Raw genomic sequence first — 14231 nt, 5'->3', positions numbered from 1 at the left:
AAAATCAAAATTTTGTCTTAGAAATAAATTTAACACAAATACAGGGTCTAGGATTTTTGCTCTTTATCCCCTCACCATGTTCCTTGCTCCAAGTACATTTTGCTCTTTATAATTGCCCAAAAATCTGTTGTGAGGTCTGTTATGCTGCTTTCCTAACCTGAAGAAAGAAACAAACTTCCCAGCAGCTACCCTTCTCTTGGGAAAGGTGAAGGTTTTATAGATGAGGAAAGCTGCTTGTTCTGAGGTTCAGCATGACAGACCATTTCAATAAATGCAGTGAGCATGTATCCAGGAACATTAGTTTTCATCTCCTCCTAACAATATTTGAACAGGCATTTGAAAGGAAATGTAGTGATTCAGAAAGTTAAATGTAATTCCCTTTACATCAGAAGAATTGTGCTGCTGGAAACAAGCATTTTAGATGGAGTGGTAGATTAAGAGTCAAACAACCTGTCCCCAGTCAGCAAACAATTCACTGTGTGCATTTAAATAAGCCTCTGAAAACCTTTGCTATGCTTTGCTAAATACCTATTTTTACCCAAAGACTTATATAAAACACTGATTTTTATGAAACTTAAAGGAGCTTTTCTAAGCTTTAAAGATTTTAACATCTTCAAAAAAAAGATGTGTAAGTGTCAGATATTACTAACAGCAGTAATCAGAATAATGCAGCAGAGACACAAAATAATGCCATTCACTTGTAAGGGTTCATTATACCTCTAGTGACCTAGGCAGCAATCTATTATTCCCTCACACTCAAAGTACCAAGAATCTTATCAAGTTTCTATGTAGTTTTGTTTATGAAGCCTCACTGCAAGTGGAAAAAAAGGCTCTCATCTTCACTGTGTACAGGTAGGAATAACACTAATAATTTAATAAATGAAAAAGCTATAGGGCAATGGGTAGGATATCATCTATTTCTTTTAAAAACTCCAAGAACTAAAGTATTCTTCTGGTTCTTCAGTAACAACCAAGCCAAAAGACAACTAAGTATGAGAAGTATTTTTGTAGCCTAAATAAAGCCACCTAGCATTTACCCTAGAGGTATCCACAATATTATTCTACCCGTTCCTATTAATTCACAATGTTTCCCTACAGCAAAATTCGGGTTTTACATGAAAACATTCTGAATATATGTGGATAAGGTACATATACACTGAGAAAAACAGATTCATTGACATATTTAGTGGTAGACTTTTAAATTTGTTATTTTGTTATTATTACTAATTATGAATTATTACTATTTAATTATTACTAATGTTTAATTGTTATTACTATAATTACTCAATGGCAAACTTGATAGATTGCTTGTTTTAGGGGCCTAGCAAGTTTCTAATTTCACATGAAAAAGGTTCAAGTTCTACATCTTCTTGACAAAACCAGATAATTTTTCTAAAACCCACAACTAACACACGCACCTAACTTTAGGCAAGATTTTTTTAGTCCAGCATAAAAACATCAAAAGCCTGGATTTTCAAATGCACTTGTACAGAAAGAAATCTCTTATGACAGCATTAGTAGCAGAAGTGTCCCACTCTTGAAACACAAATGCACAGATATAATGCAAGTGCCTTGTAGGTGTCTTCCACTTCTGACTTTCCACTGCCCTGAGCACCTCCTGTGACCACTGACACAAGTTAGGTGCACAGTTACCATTTTCCAAGGGTGCGCTGTTTGCATGTTTGTGTCTGCAAAAAGAATGGAGCAATGACAAATCATATTCCTGTGTCCACCATCACTAGGATCCAGTGCAGTACAGCAGCTCATAAGAGTTCAGTTTCCTAAAGAAGTGAAGCTACAACTGGTCTCTACATTGGTTCAGTTAGGGCTCATACCCTGTCATCACTGCTGTAATCAGTGGTAGTAGCAATTTGCCATGGTTAAAAAAAGAAAAAGGCAAAGCATTTTCTAGTGTTCATTTGCCTTGAGAACTAAGAAGCTTAACAGCAGCTAAGTCATGGCTAGTTTTATGATAAAAGATAATGAGTTGAGTAGTAATAACACTTAGCACTTACGTAACTATGTGTACTTTCAAAATGCTGTACACATACTGAATAATTCATTTTAATTAAAAAAGCCTTGAAAAGATAGATTAAAGTACCCTTGAAATAAGTGGGAAGTGTTGGTCATTACTTCAACAAGAGAAAGATATGTCCTCAAATACCTTTATGTCTGAAAACTATTAAGACACTAACATGGCAACATAACTTAGGAAAAAATAATGCTTCACCACATGGAGTAAGTCTTCAGAAAAGAGTGAAATTACTTAAACAAATAAAGCTGTAAGGTCAAGCCCTAAATTATACGTCACAGCTTTTTTCCTTTTTTTGCTTTTTCTTCATTACAGAGATTTCAACCTTTCAACATATCAGGCAAAAAGTCCCACTGACTTTACCAGGTGAAGTCCCTTATCAATTTTTATGCGCTTTCTAAGTTGTTTGCCTCTCCTGAATTGTTCAGTTTCATGTCAGCAGTGGTTTTATAGCATGTCATAGCTATAAAACAAAGAACTTTTTTTTTTTTGTGCAAAACCACACCTTACATTTCTAAGAACAGGGCTGTTCTCAGCACACCTGCCCTCAAGAAAAATGCTGCACTTCCCATCAGAGACCTTCATTTTGTTCCTTATAAGAAGGAGGTGGCCAGTAAAAGAGCAGTATATTTCACCAACTGAATTTCACAGCCTCATTTTCCTTGTTTTTTTACACTTTGCTAGAAGCTGCTCTTCTAGGGTGACAGTTTCACACCTGTTGCCATTCTCCCCATCATGCCAGCCAAACTGTCTGGGCTGCGTGCAAAAGTAAACTTCAGTTTCTCAAGCTAAAGGCCATATCATCTTGTGTAAAAATTTTCCCATACAACTGTTCACCCTTCCCTCTTCCAACACAATTTCTGCTTTAACAAAATATATATGTGGACTTGGGATGCATCTCTAAACTTTGCTTTTCAATTTCAAGCATACTAAATTTTAATCCATAAATACTGAAGTTAAATCCATTAAACTCACAAAGGTAATTTTTCTAGTGAAAAAACATTTTTGTATCTAATTGATCCATGCAGTGCTACAATAATCCCACCCAGCCTTTTCTGCCTCTACTTTGAAGCAGGAAAAGATCCCTCTGGCTAGTGAACTCCATCAATTTTCCTAACCATTTCAGCAATCTCTTCCAAAGGTATTTTAGAGTAAATTTATATAAAACATCCTTTCTGTTTCTCATAGATACAACAGTTTCTTCTTATTGCTCTCTCAGAAGTCACTGCTAATACGTGGACATCTGAATGTTTTTAGCAGACATTCTGTAAGTGTTCAAAAGCAGCAAAACTTTGATTTCTGGTCAGCAGATTTTATAAAAATGAACATGGAATTACTGGTTCATCTAAGACCTTATAAACTTGTCTATGGAAAAGGTAGGAAATGTACCACTTAGACACGTTATGTTGTCTTTGGAAAAGTTGGTACAGAGGAATCATAGAACAGTTTAGGTCAGAAGGGTCCTTAAAGATCATCTAGTTCCAGCCTCCCATGGGCAGGGACGCCTTCCAGCAGACCAGGTTGCTCAGAGCCCCATCCAAGCTGGCCTGGAACACTTCCAGAGGTGGGACATCCGCAACCTCACGATGGCTCCAGTGCCTCACCACCCTCACAATTAAAACTGCTTTCTAATATCTAATCTAAACCTACCCTCTATCTATTTATAACCACTCTCCTTTGTCCGGTCACTGCATGCCCTTTTAAAATTTCCTGACCCATCTTTCTTTCAGGCTCCCTTCAGGTAATGAAGGCAGCAATTAGGTCATCCCAAAGGCTTCTCTTTTTCAGGCTGAACCATCCAAATCCTCTCAGCCTGTCCTTGTAGGAGAGGTTCTCCATCCCTCTAACCATGTTGGTGGCCCTTCTCTGGACTCACTTCAATGGCTTCATGTTCTCCCTGTGCTGGGGACCCCAGAGCTGGATTCAGCACTCCAGGTGGGATCTCACCAGAGGGGGGTAGAGGGGCAGAATCCCATCCCTTATCCTGATGGCCAAGCTGCTTTTCATCCCAGGATACAATTGGATTTCTGGGCTCAGCACATATTGTCAAGTCATGCCTCGCCTCTCACCCATCCCCACCCCCAAGTGTTTCTCAGCAGCGCTGCTCTGATCTCTTCATCCACAGCAATTGGCACTGGGGGCTGCCCCAACTCAGTGCTTGCTCTTGTTAACCCTCATGAGGTTCCCAGGCCCATATTCTGAGCTCACACAGGCCTCTCTGGATGACATCCAGGTATGTCAAACACACCCCTCAGCTTGTTGTCATCTGCATATTTGCTGAGGGTACACTTGATCCCTTTGCCTATATTAAATAACGCTGGCCCCAGCAGAGATCCCTGAGGGACACCATTTGTCACTGAAGTACATCAGCACTCTGAGCTGTTGACCACAATCCTCTGGATGTGACCATCCAACATTCCTTATCCACCAAACAGACCCAATCAAATCCATCTCCAATTTACAGAGGAGGATGTTGTGGGGGCACTGCATCAAGCACCTTACAGAAGGCCAGCTAAATGACATCTCTAGCCCTTCCTTTGTCCCTGATGTAGTCACTCCACCAGAGAAGGTTACTGGGTTGGTCAGACTGGACTTGCCCTTGGAGACTGTCTCGAATCACCTCCCTGTCCTCCTTGTGGCTAAGCACAGCTTCTAGAAGGGTTTGTTCTGTGATCTTCCCACAGAGGTGACATGGACAAATCTTGGCACAGAGGTGACATGGATTGGTCAGTGGTTCCCAGGGTCCTCCTTTTTACCCTTTTTAAAGATTGGTACAATTATTTCCTTTTTCCAGTCACCTGGGGCTTCACCTGACTGACATGACTTTTTAAGTATCATATCAAGAAGACAGTAGAGTATAAATTAGAGGTGCCAGCACATGTATGCTAGAAGAATAGATACTAAAACAAAATAATTCTGGGTTAATTTTGTAAACCAAGATATGCTGTTTGTAATGTTGGGCAAAACTGGCTGAAAGTGTTTGGTGGAATGGCTTTTCTCCATACAGTTAGGAATAATTTTCATATGACCATAGCCTGAAGAAACTATTAAAGTTCTCAGTTCTGCTTCTTCCAGCACATGCAAAATGCCAAGGTTCTGGGTTTAAGCTTAACTCAGTAACTTCAGAAGACCAAAGCTTGAGCATTGGAACACAATCTTTGAACAAGACAAAGATTTTTAAGCAGATATTGGGAGTGAGGAGCGGGTAAAATGGGAGATATTCTAGTACTTTATGCTCCCAAATTGGAAACATAAATCCCTTTTGTCCAGTCCATGATCTGAAATTATCTTCCTGACAGATTCTCAGATGTCTATATGCCTCACTGTCCCCACCTTACAACGAGGGCAATGACTGATTCAAATCAGAGCTAAAAAAAATTACAAGTATTGCAACTACTTTTTTTTTTTTTTTTATCATGGAGAGCAGAAAAAGGAATCAAATTTTTATAGTTTGAGACAAGAAAAAATATGTTAAATGTCTTTCACTATATAAAATTTACATTATCTGCATATTCTTCCTCTTTCACAGTCTCTAATGAGGCCAGGTATGTTGCAAGTTTAGCACCTCTCCTCCAGGCACCTTATGGTTAAAACCAGTATAGAGGGCTGTAGATCCCCTCTGTCATGGATGGCCTGTATGACCCTGAGTGAGCCAGAGCAGATCTCAAGGAAATAATTCCTTCTACAGATGATCAACTTACACCCATCAGACTCAAGTCCACTTCTACTTTGTCTCTTCTGATCTTGCCCTTTGAGCTCTAGTAATACTTAATACATTGATATTTCTGAAACATTTTTGTATTATGGCATTTCCAGCCATAAAGGAAGACAGTTCTGGTGGAGCCACAAGCAAATTAGAGCTGTCTCTTCAAGATGTGTAAAGTTCAGCCACAGTTCATAGTCACAGTGACTGTATTTTCCAAAGCAGCCTGTGCAATGCAATAACATGAGCTTCATCAGCCAGCAAAAAAGAATAACAAGATGTCACTGTAGATGTTATTTCTGAGAGGCAATGATAATTCCCTAGTATTTGCACAGATTACTGAGAACAGGTGTGCAGCAAAGTTGATTCCATTCATTTGCATTAATAAGTATATTAGTATATTGTGTCTTATCACATTAATTTGAGTGGATTGAGTTAAGGAGTTGACCAGCAACTAATAAAAATTAATGAGGGACCATGCAGTAAAAGGTAATCCTTTATGCTGCATCAGGTAAGCAGTAAAAGAGATAAGCAGATAAGCAATACCTGAGTGAACTCCCACAACATCCTGGGAAGGCATTGTTAATCAGCTTTTAAAAAATATTTTAGGCATATTTAAAGGTATGAACAACATCAAAATCAACAAAACCTCAAATTTCAGGTCCGGCAGATGAGGAAAAGATGTAGGGAATGAATAAGCATTCCAGAAACCAGGAAAGACACAGCTAGACTAGCAAACCTGGCTTCAACATTTTGCTTTTTTTACCTCTCTTGCTTACTCAGATAAATCCTTCACACAATCTAGAATATAGAAGAGTTAGCTCAAACTGTTTTAAGCAACAACAGAACAAGTCACCTTCCCTTGATGATTACCTTTTCTTTTTTTGTTTGGGGTTTTTTTTTTCTAGTACATTAAAACTTGCTTTGAGCCATTGTCATGTACAAGTACATCTACATAACACAAATAAAATACTGCTTTAGTAATGTGTCCCTTTGTGTTGAAATACTTGAATCACAGAAATTTACCTGCACAGGCAGAGACCTGTGCAGTCCATCCCATGCCAAAATAGGCTTATTCTCTACAATTCTTCTGAAAGGATTGTCTCAATTGGTAGAAATTTCAAGGCATGTGATTTCTGCCCCTTCTCTTGCAGAAGATTTGAGAAACCTACAATTTCTAGAATTCAGAAGGCTTTTGACCTCTGTATTTTCTTCTCAAATGATCACTCCAGTACACCTTAGTTTTGCTGAGGAATGCCAAACATGGCAGCAAATTTTCCCCACTGTTTATACAATTCACTTACCTCTAGATAGCTACACAGAATCACAGAATGGTGGAGATTAAAAGGAATCCTCAAAGATCATAAAGTCCAATCCCCTTGCTCACAGCAGGGTCAGCTAAAGCAGATTGCTCCAAGCCTTCTCCAGTCAGGTGTTTGATTTCCATGACAGAGCCTCCACAACCTCTTTTGGCAACCTGTTCCACTACTTGACTACCTTCACAACAAAAAGGGTTTTTTTCTCTGTTAAGTGAACTTTCCTGTGTTACAGTTTGTGTCTATTCCCTCCTCTCTTTTCACTGAGCAGCTCTTCATACTCTCCTTTAGCTTTTGTTGCTCTACTGGCTGAGAAGGACCATTGCAAGGTTTTGCTGAATTATGCTAGATCTAGCAGAGGCTGTGATGAGGAGAAGGGCCCTGGTGATGTCTATGCATCTTACACTTAAAATGGCATAAGTAGCCTCTTGCTAATTTTGAATTCAGAATAAAATACCACTCCTAAAATTACACAGAAAGAGGAAAAAGCAAATGGTTTTTCAAAAGTTCAGGAAGCAAGGGGAATAATACATGCTAATCATTGGCTCACTTTGTGTGAGTAAGCCTTTCACTTCACCTCTCCCATTTGATACAAATATAAAAGCTGATGATAAACAGTAATCTTACTGAAAAATTTACACTTAAAATCTCATTCCCTGAGCATCCTACCCATACCCTTCACTTCTACAAGTGGTCAAATAATTTTTCCAATAGGGAATGCCTTTTATTTTTTTTTAGCAGCAACATTTTCTTCAACATATTTGATTCATATTAAAGAAGCCACCTGCCTTTACTACTCAGTTCCCTTAAGCAGCAAGTTAATTATCAACATAATAGTCTTTTGCACCCACTGCACCCTGAAGGAAGCATAATGTGTTTGCACATTGGCAGCAAGTGCAGTAGCAGTGGGCCAAGGGATTTATTACCAAGTACATCCTACAGGACAAATATCCCAGAGATACTCAGGTAGGGACATTACAGACTAATCTTGGGGCTTCTAAAGGGCAACAGTAAAGCAGCACGATACAATTCATGTAAGACAGAGAATCTTCCCACACAAAGAAAAAAATTCAAACTAACTATAAAATCAAAACCCTCAGGGTTCATAGTGAAGAGAATGATTCAGCTTTTTTACGTCTTCCAAATACAGAAGATTTATTATTTCTAAAGTACTTCAAATTGAAGAATCATAATTTTGTTATGAATCACTAAGGTATTTCCTGTGTAACACTGATGTTTTCTTGGAAGTCATTCACCCACTTACCACCCAGCCTCAACTCCGCTTAATTTTTAAGACTGAACGACATACTTACTAGGATGTCATAATGACAAAATACATTATAATGGTAGAATGAAATGGCTCAGACAATATATACCAGATCCTGGACAGGGTGAATTTGAATAGAGGAAGTTGTTTCAATGATATAGAAAGAACAAGTAACAAAAGGTGACAAAGTGCCTTATACTCTGAGCTCCTCGTTTACAATGAGTATTATGCTAACATACTCTTTGCTCTTAGAGCTTACAACCACCTTATGTGACAGAGCATTTGTGGAACCTTCTGTGTTCCAGCATAACCATATCACCCAGACAGATACACAAAATCTTCAGTTTCAAATTACACTATAAATCCCATAGATATCTATGGTAAACAACATCAGAATTATTATAGGAGAAGCTATCAGGCTTTGCTTTCAGACCAAAGCCATCAAAAGAGGTAACTGGAAAGCTAGAGACTGCCTAGGCAAGTAGATTTCCCTAGGGTTGATCTAAATGATGTATACCCAGAGTTCACAGGGAATACCAGGTGGGGAGCTCACTGTCAGCCTCACTGTCTTTCTTGCAGGAACATAACACTGACATTTCAATCTCATTCTGCTGCAGGTACCTCTCAGTACAGTTTTGGTGCCCCTTTCACTCCAGTGGGTTACAGCTAAAATATCCTGTTGCAAGATCACATAAGGTCCTTGTGTGTGTCACTCTCCAGTGTTCAGCTTGCTGCCATAATTTAGCCAACAATAACAGCAACTGACAGCCACCACTTCATTTCTTGAATAGCAGCTTCCAGGTTTTTTGGTTGTGTGGGGTTTTTTGGGGTTTGTTGTGTTTTTGTTTTTTTCTGGAAATGTCTCTTTGGGCTTATTATATGCTTGTAGTTCTGAATTTCAGTTTTGCAACTGGATTTCCAGTTGGCTCCTGACTCTTTGCATCATTACTATGATCATAGGGTTTGGAACTGGCAAGTTCAGGAGTTCATCTCCAAATATTCAGGGTCAGAAACAAAGAGGATCTGATAAAGACTTGGCAGGAGACTGAAATTATACTGGAAAAATGAAGAAAATCAAGATCCTGGGGTATGTTGATGAAAAGATAAAGCCATAACAGCTCAGGAAGATTCCAAACTTTATCTGGAAATCCAAATTTCTAATACAACTGTGCCCTCTTGTCAGCACCTTGCAATCTCAGGATGGGTTAATTAATAAAAAAGTCAACCTATATATTCGCTTTGTTTGTGGAGAATTAAAGGATGTTCAGAATTCAAAACTCTGACCTGGCCCCTGAAAAGAAATATAATTAATAATCTGGCTGTGTTGGAAAACAACACTCTTGAACCAACCAGGTGTGTTCTTGGCACAGAAGCCCTTTCATGACAAAAATCAATCTGGAATATTTGGGTGGGTTGGGGTTTTTTTCCATTTTGTTGTAATAAGTCAGTAGGAGTGCAAGCCAAGATTAAACAGTGAGAAGGAGACAAAGTATTTTACCTGGCTTCACAGTGCCTTCAGGCTACGCCAGCTACAATACCTCTCAACACCATTCTCTGTCCCATTGTGAGGAATAAAAAACTAAAAAGCCTTTTTGGCAAAAGTGGCTGAGTCGTTAAGGATAAAATAAATAGTTTTTAGAGGAAAAAAAAAATAAAAAAGACAAGCCATGGTGAGACTACCTGCAGCTGACACCATCTTCTCTAAAAGAGCAGGGTCATTGAACTCCATAAAAAATATTTGAGACAATTACTGTCCACAGCCAATCTCTGGTGTACTCTATTGTGTAGAACCACTGGCTTTCCTTTGATTACTCAGGCTTCTGCAAAAGGTAGGCAAGCCAGACCTTGTTCATACAGCCGAAGGGATTTCCTAATATCTCTGAAATGTGGAAAAGCATAGTGATCACATTTACTGGAGATGTTTCATTTCATCTGGGGATTAGGAAAAGCAGATTTTTAGGAGGAAAAACCCTGTAGACTAAGTAAATTGTTAATACTGACTTAAAATTATTTATGATGATGTTTTATTTCCCCAAAATTAATCAATCAGAGAATGGATGACTAAAACACACAACTAATTTCATGCACCATGATTTACTTACTGCAAGGAATTGGGAGTCAAGGTCTAATTCTAGCCTTGACGGGCTTTATTTTATGTGTCTCACTAGTTCCTTTTTGTGGCCTCTCTTCAATTTATCTAAGTTTTCCTAGTGTAAAAATGGAAGATGAGTTTTCATTAACTGCTGGATTTTTTAATTGGTTTCAAATCACTGTTAAATCTTTTGCTTTAACTTTGCCCCTTATTTTTCAGTTGTCTCTGGAGGTACAGAAGTAATTTTACCACTTACAAGATTCTTCTGCCTTTGTTTCAGAGATGTTATATCCCTATTTCTGCTCACTGCTGTGATTTCTCCTCACACAGTGTTTGTGCAGCACCTGACAGAAAAGGAGCTTCATCTACAGCCATCACAGCCACCACAAGAGCAAGTACAGTGTAAATCACCATCTAACTTACTGACCACTTGTAAAAGATTTTCATAATTTCCACTGAATTTCTTCCTTCAGAGTCAGTAGAAATAAAATGCTTAAGCAATTGTTTGGTTGACAGGATAATTAAACTGAGATTAAAGGAAATTTTAATTTTTTTTAAATTAGAATATATATACTACGTTCTGCTGTCTATATGGTTCTCCTCTCTGTATCCTGTCTTACTGCTAAAAGCTTTTTTTATGTGAACAATTATTGTTTAAATGGATATAATTATTTTTTTTGTGTTTAGCATAACTGAAGTTATTTTAATTAAGTCACTTGCATATGCATAGCTTAATGGCATAATTCTTTAGATAATTTTTGCAGCGATAGAAACAAGAACAGTAAAACAGGAGAGGGGGTGGAGGAGAAAACACCCCAACACACATGGGAAACAAGCTCCAGGGCATTGTCTCTTCCCTGCCTAGGCACCCCATCATGATTTCTTGAGATTGTGCAGAGAGATAGCATCCCTCAGCCTGACAAGTCCTAAATTATTACATTTTTACATTATTTATTTTTCTTTCCATATGCCCAAATCACAACACAGGTGTGAGGGAGAGAGACTCAGTGTATGCCTATGTACACAAAAACAGTATTAATATAATCATATTTGCATCATATTCATAGTTGCTTCATAGTAGTAGTGGAATTACAGAAAAATCCAAGTCCCTTCACCCAGGCTCACTAAGCCAAAGGTCCTAAATCCATAACCCACTGAAAGCAGGATTAGAAAGTTTTAGCTGGAGGAGCTTGTGGCAAGACCAAGAACTTAGCCAAGATTTCTGGAAGCTCATTCAGGTGCTCTGAAGGTAATAACACTACTTAAGAGAAAGAATAAAGTCAAATAGGAAAGAAGGGTTAAGTATGATGCTGTGTGAGTTCAAAGAGCTTAAGTGAAGGTCACAGAGCTCAATATTTGAAGAAATTTAAGAGTCCAAAGGTTCACCCTTTAGAATTAATTTTTTTCCTAGAACTTGGTTAGTCATGTATTTTTTGCTCATGCATTAAAAGCTAACCAGCACTTCTAGGCTAAAGAAGAATTCTAATTGTGGATTAGAAAAAGAACAATTTCTCCCTTTCCAATTGAGGGGAAGATCACGCCAGAACTGAGCTTGAATCCAGCACCTGTGTATTTAATTTTCATCTTGGAAAAGAGAGACTATGTCATGCTGGAAAGTTGCACACTTTCTGCACTTAAGATGGGAATGATAGTATTTCTCTGTCACTAAGGAACTGGAAATGTAAACATTTTTAAGACACAGAATTTCTAATATAACTGGGACAAGATCTCCAGTGACAGTATTTTTACAAATTTGAAGCTCTATACACAAAATATAAAAGAGTAGTCCAGGCACCAGAGCACAAAAAAAAAAAAATAAACTTGGGAATATAATAAAAAACAGCCAACACATGCATGCACCTTCTTTGTCCTCCTCACACTTCCCAAGGTCTCTGTAATACACTATGCAAACACACTCTTCAGTTGTCAGCTGTTCACACAGAGAAAGCCTCCTGTAGTATTTAGAGTTAGAGGAATACTATGTAGTTGAGAAAAACTTCAAAGCTCATAAGAACTCAATCAAAACTCATTTCTGTACCAGTATGTGAAAGAATGAACCTCTTAAAAAGTCAGTAAGATGTGATCCCATACATCCAAAATAATTTGAATAAATTATTACACTTACCTGAATTCTTCAGGTTATTAGGAATACCTGGTATTGCAGATTACTGCCTATTAGGGAGTTCACTGCTGAAGTTCCTGAAATAAAGATGAGATACAAACACATTTCCTGAACATTGATGCTCTTTGTATATCTATAATTATACTCTGGTACCTTATCTCAGGGGAAGGGAAAATAAAAGGTTTGAAAGGCAGTGCTGCTTTTCATTTTCATTTAATTAGATATCAATTTAAATAAAATAAAACTGCTGTTACTTTCTGATAAAAGGCCTAATTTCCAAACTTGATGGAAGAAGGTAATGAAAACATATGTCATTATCTTTACTTCTTCCTTCTAAACATCACAGGCCAAACAGAACAAATTTTATCTGCTGCTTGAATGCAGATCATGTCTACTAAAAGTGGTTATGGTCCCCAGAAAACCAGAACTTGGTTTCATTCTAGAATTTGTAACACCTGTCTAGTTTTCATACCAGTCTCTTCCATTAATTCCGTACACAGTTTTTTTTCCAAAAATTCCTTCGCACACCTATTTCCCTTTCAGCAAACAGCCAGACCAAAATAGAAAATTGTTAGACCCATTGAAATGGAATCAGAATGTCATGTCTCAGCCAAAGTTGAGAAAATTGTATTGTTCTTCATTTGCAGTTAGAAAGTAATTCCACAAACAATGGCCAATTAATTACCTTCCATAATACTGCTGTGAAGCAGTGAAGATTGAAACAGAGGAATTGAAATTCAAAGCCTTGATGTCAGGGCAAGAATCTGTTAAGACATTCCTAGTTATCCCCCAATTTTACCTCCTGACCTTAAATTAGTGTCTGAAACCAGAGATGTTCTGTTTTCATCATACACATCAATTTGGTTTTATTTTTGCTGTATAGAGGACTATATCCGTAATTTTCAGAGGCAAGATTCAAAGCTATGTGAATTTATGGTCCTGCCTCCTTTTTTTTCTTAATTTGATTTAGTGTCTAATGACTCCACATACAAAGCTCAGAGAGCTAATCACACAACAGTCAAAGGCTAAGCAGTGCAGTTGCAGTGTACACCCATGTTCACAAATTCTCATGTATACAGATAACTTTATACCTTTTACTGTATACATTGACTAAAGCCCTGTACACAGCAAAAGCAAAATACAAAAGAGTCTTTAAACAACAACAACAAAAATCCAAAATAAAACCACTAAGTAAGTTCCCCAATACTGAATTTGGAGGAGCTGTTGACTTCCTAGAAGGCAGAGAGGCTTTGCAGAGAGACCTGGATAAATTAGAGGGCTGGGTAATCACCAACTGTATGAAGCTGCACAAGGACAAGTGCCAGAGTCTGCACCTGGGCTGGGGCAACCCTGGATGTGCAGACAGACTGGGACATGAGATGCTGGAAAGCAGCACCATGGAAAGGGACCAGGGGTCCTGGTTGATGGCAAGTTGAACCTGAGCCAGCAGTGCCCTGGCAGCCAGGAGGGCCAGCCCTGCCCTGGGTGCATCAGGCCCAGCATCACCAGCCAGGCAAGGGAGGGGATTGTGCTGCTCTGCTCTGGGGCAGCCTCACCTCCAGGGCTGGGGGCAGTTCTGGGCAACATGATGTAAAAAAGACATTGAGGTATTTGAGAGCATCCAGAGGAGGGCACTGAAGATGGCGAAGGGCCTGGAGAGGAATCTGTATGAGGAGACTGAGGGGAGACCTCGCTGCAG

The sequence above is a fragment of the Zonotrichia albicollis genome, chromosome 6 (genome assembly GCF_047830755.1).
Source record: "Zonotrichia albicollis isolate bZonAlb1 chromosome 6, bZonAlb1.hap1, whole genome shotgun sequence".
Taxonomy (NCBI): domain Eukaryota; kingdom Metazoa; phylum Chordata; class Aves; order Passeriformes; family Passerellidae; genus Zonotrichia; species Zonotrichia albicollis.
Note: the sequence above shows the minus strand (reverse complement) of the source record.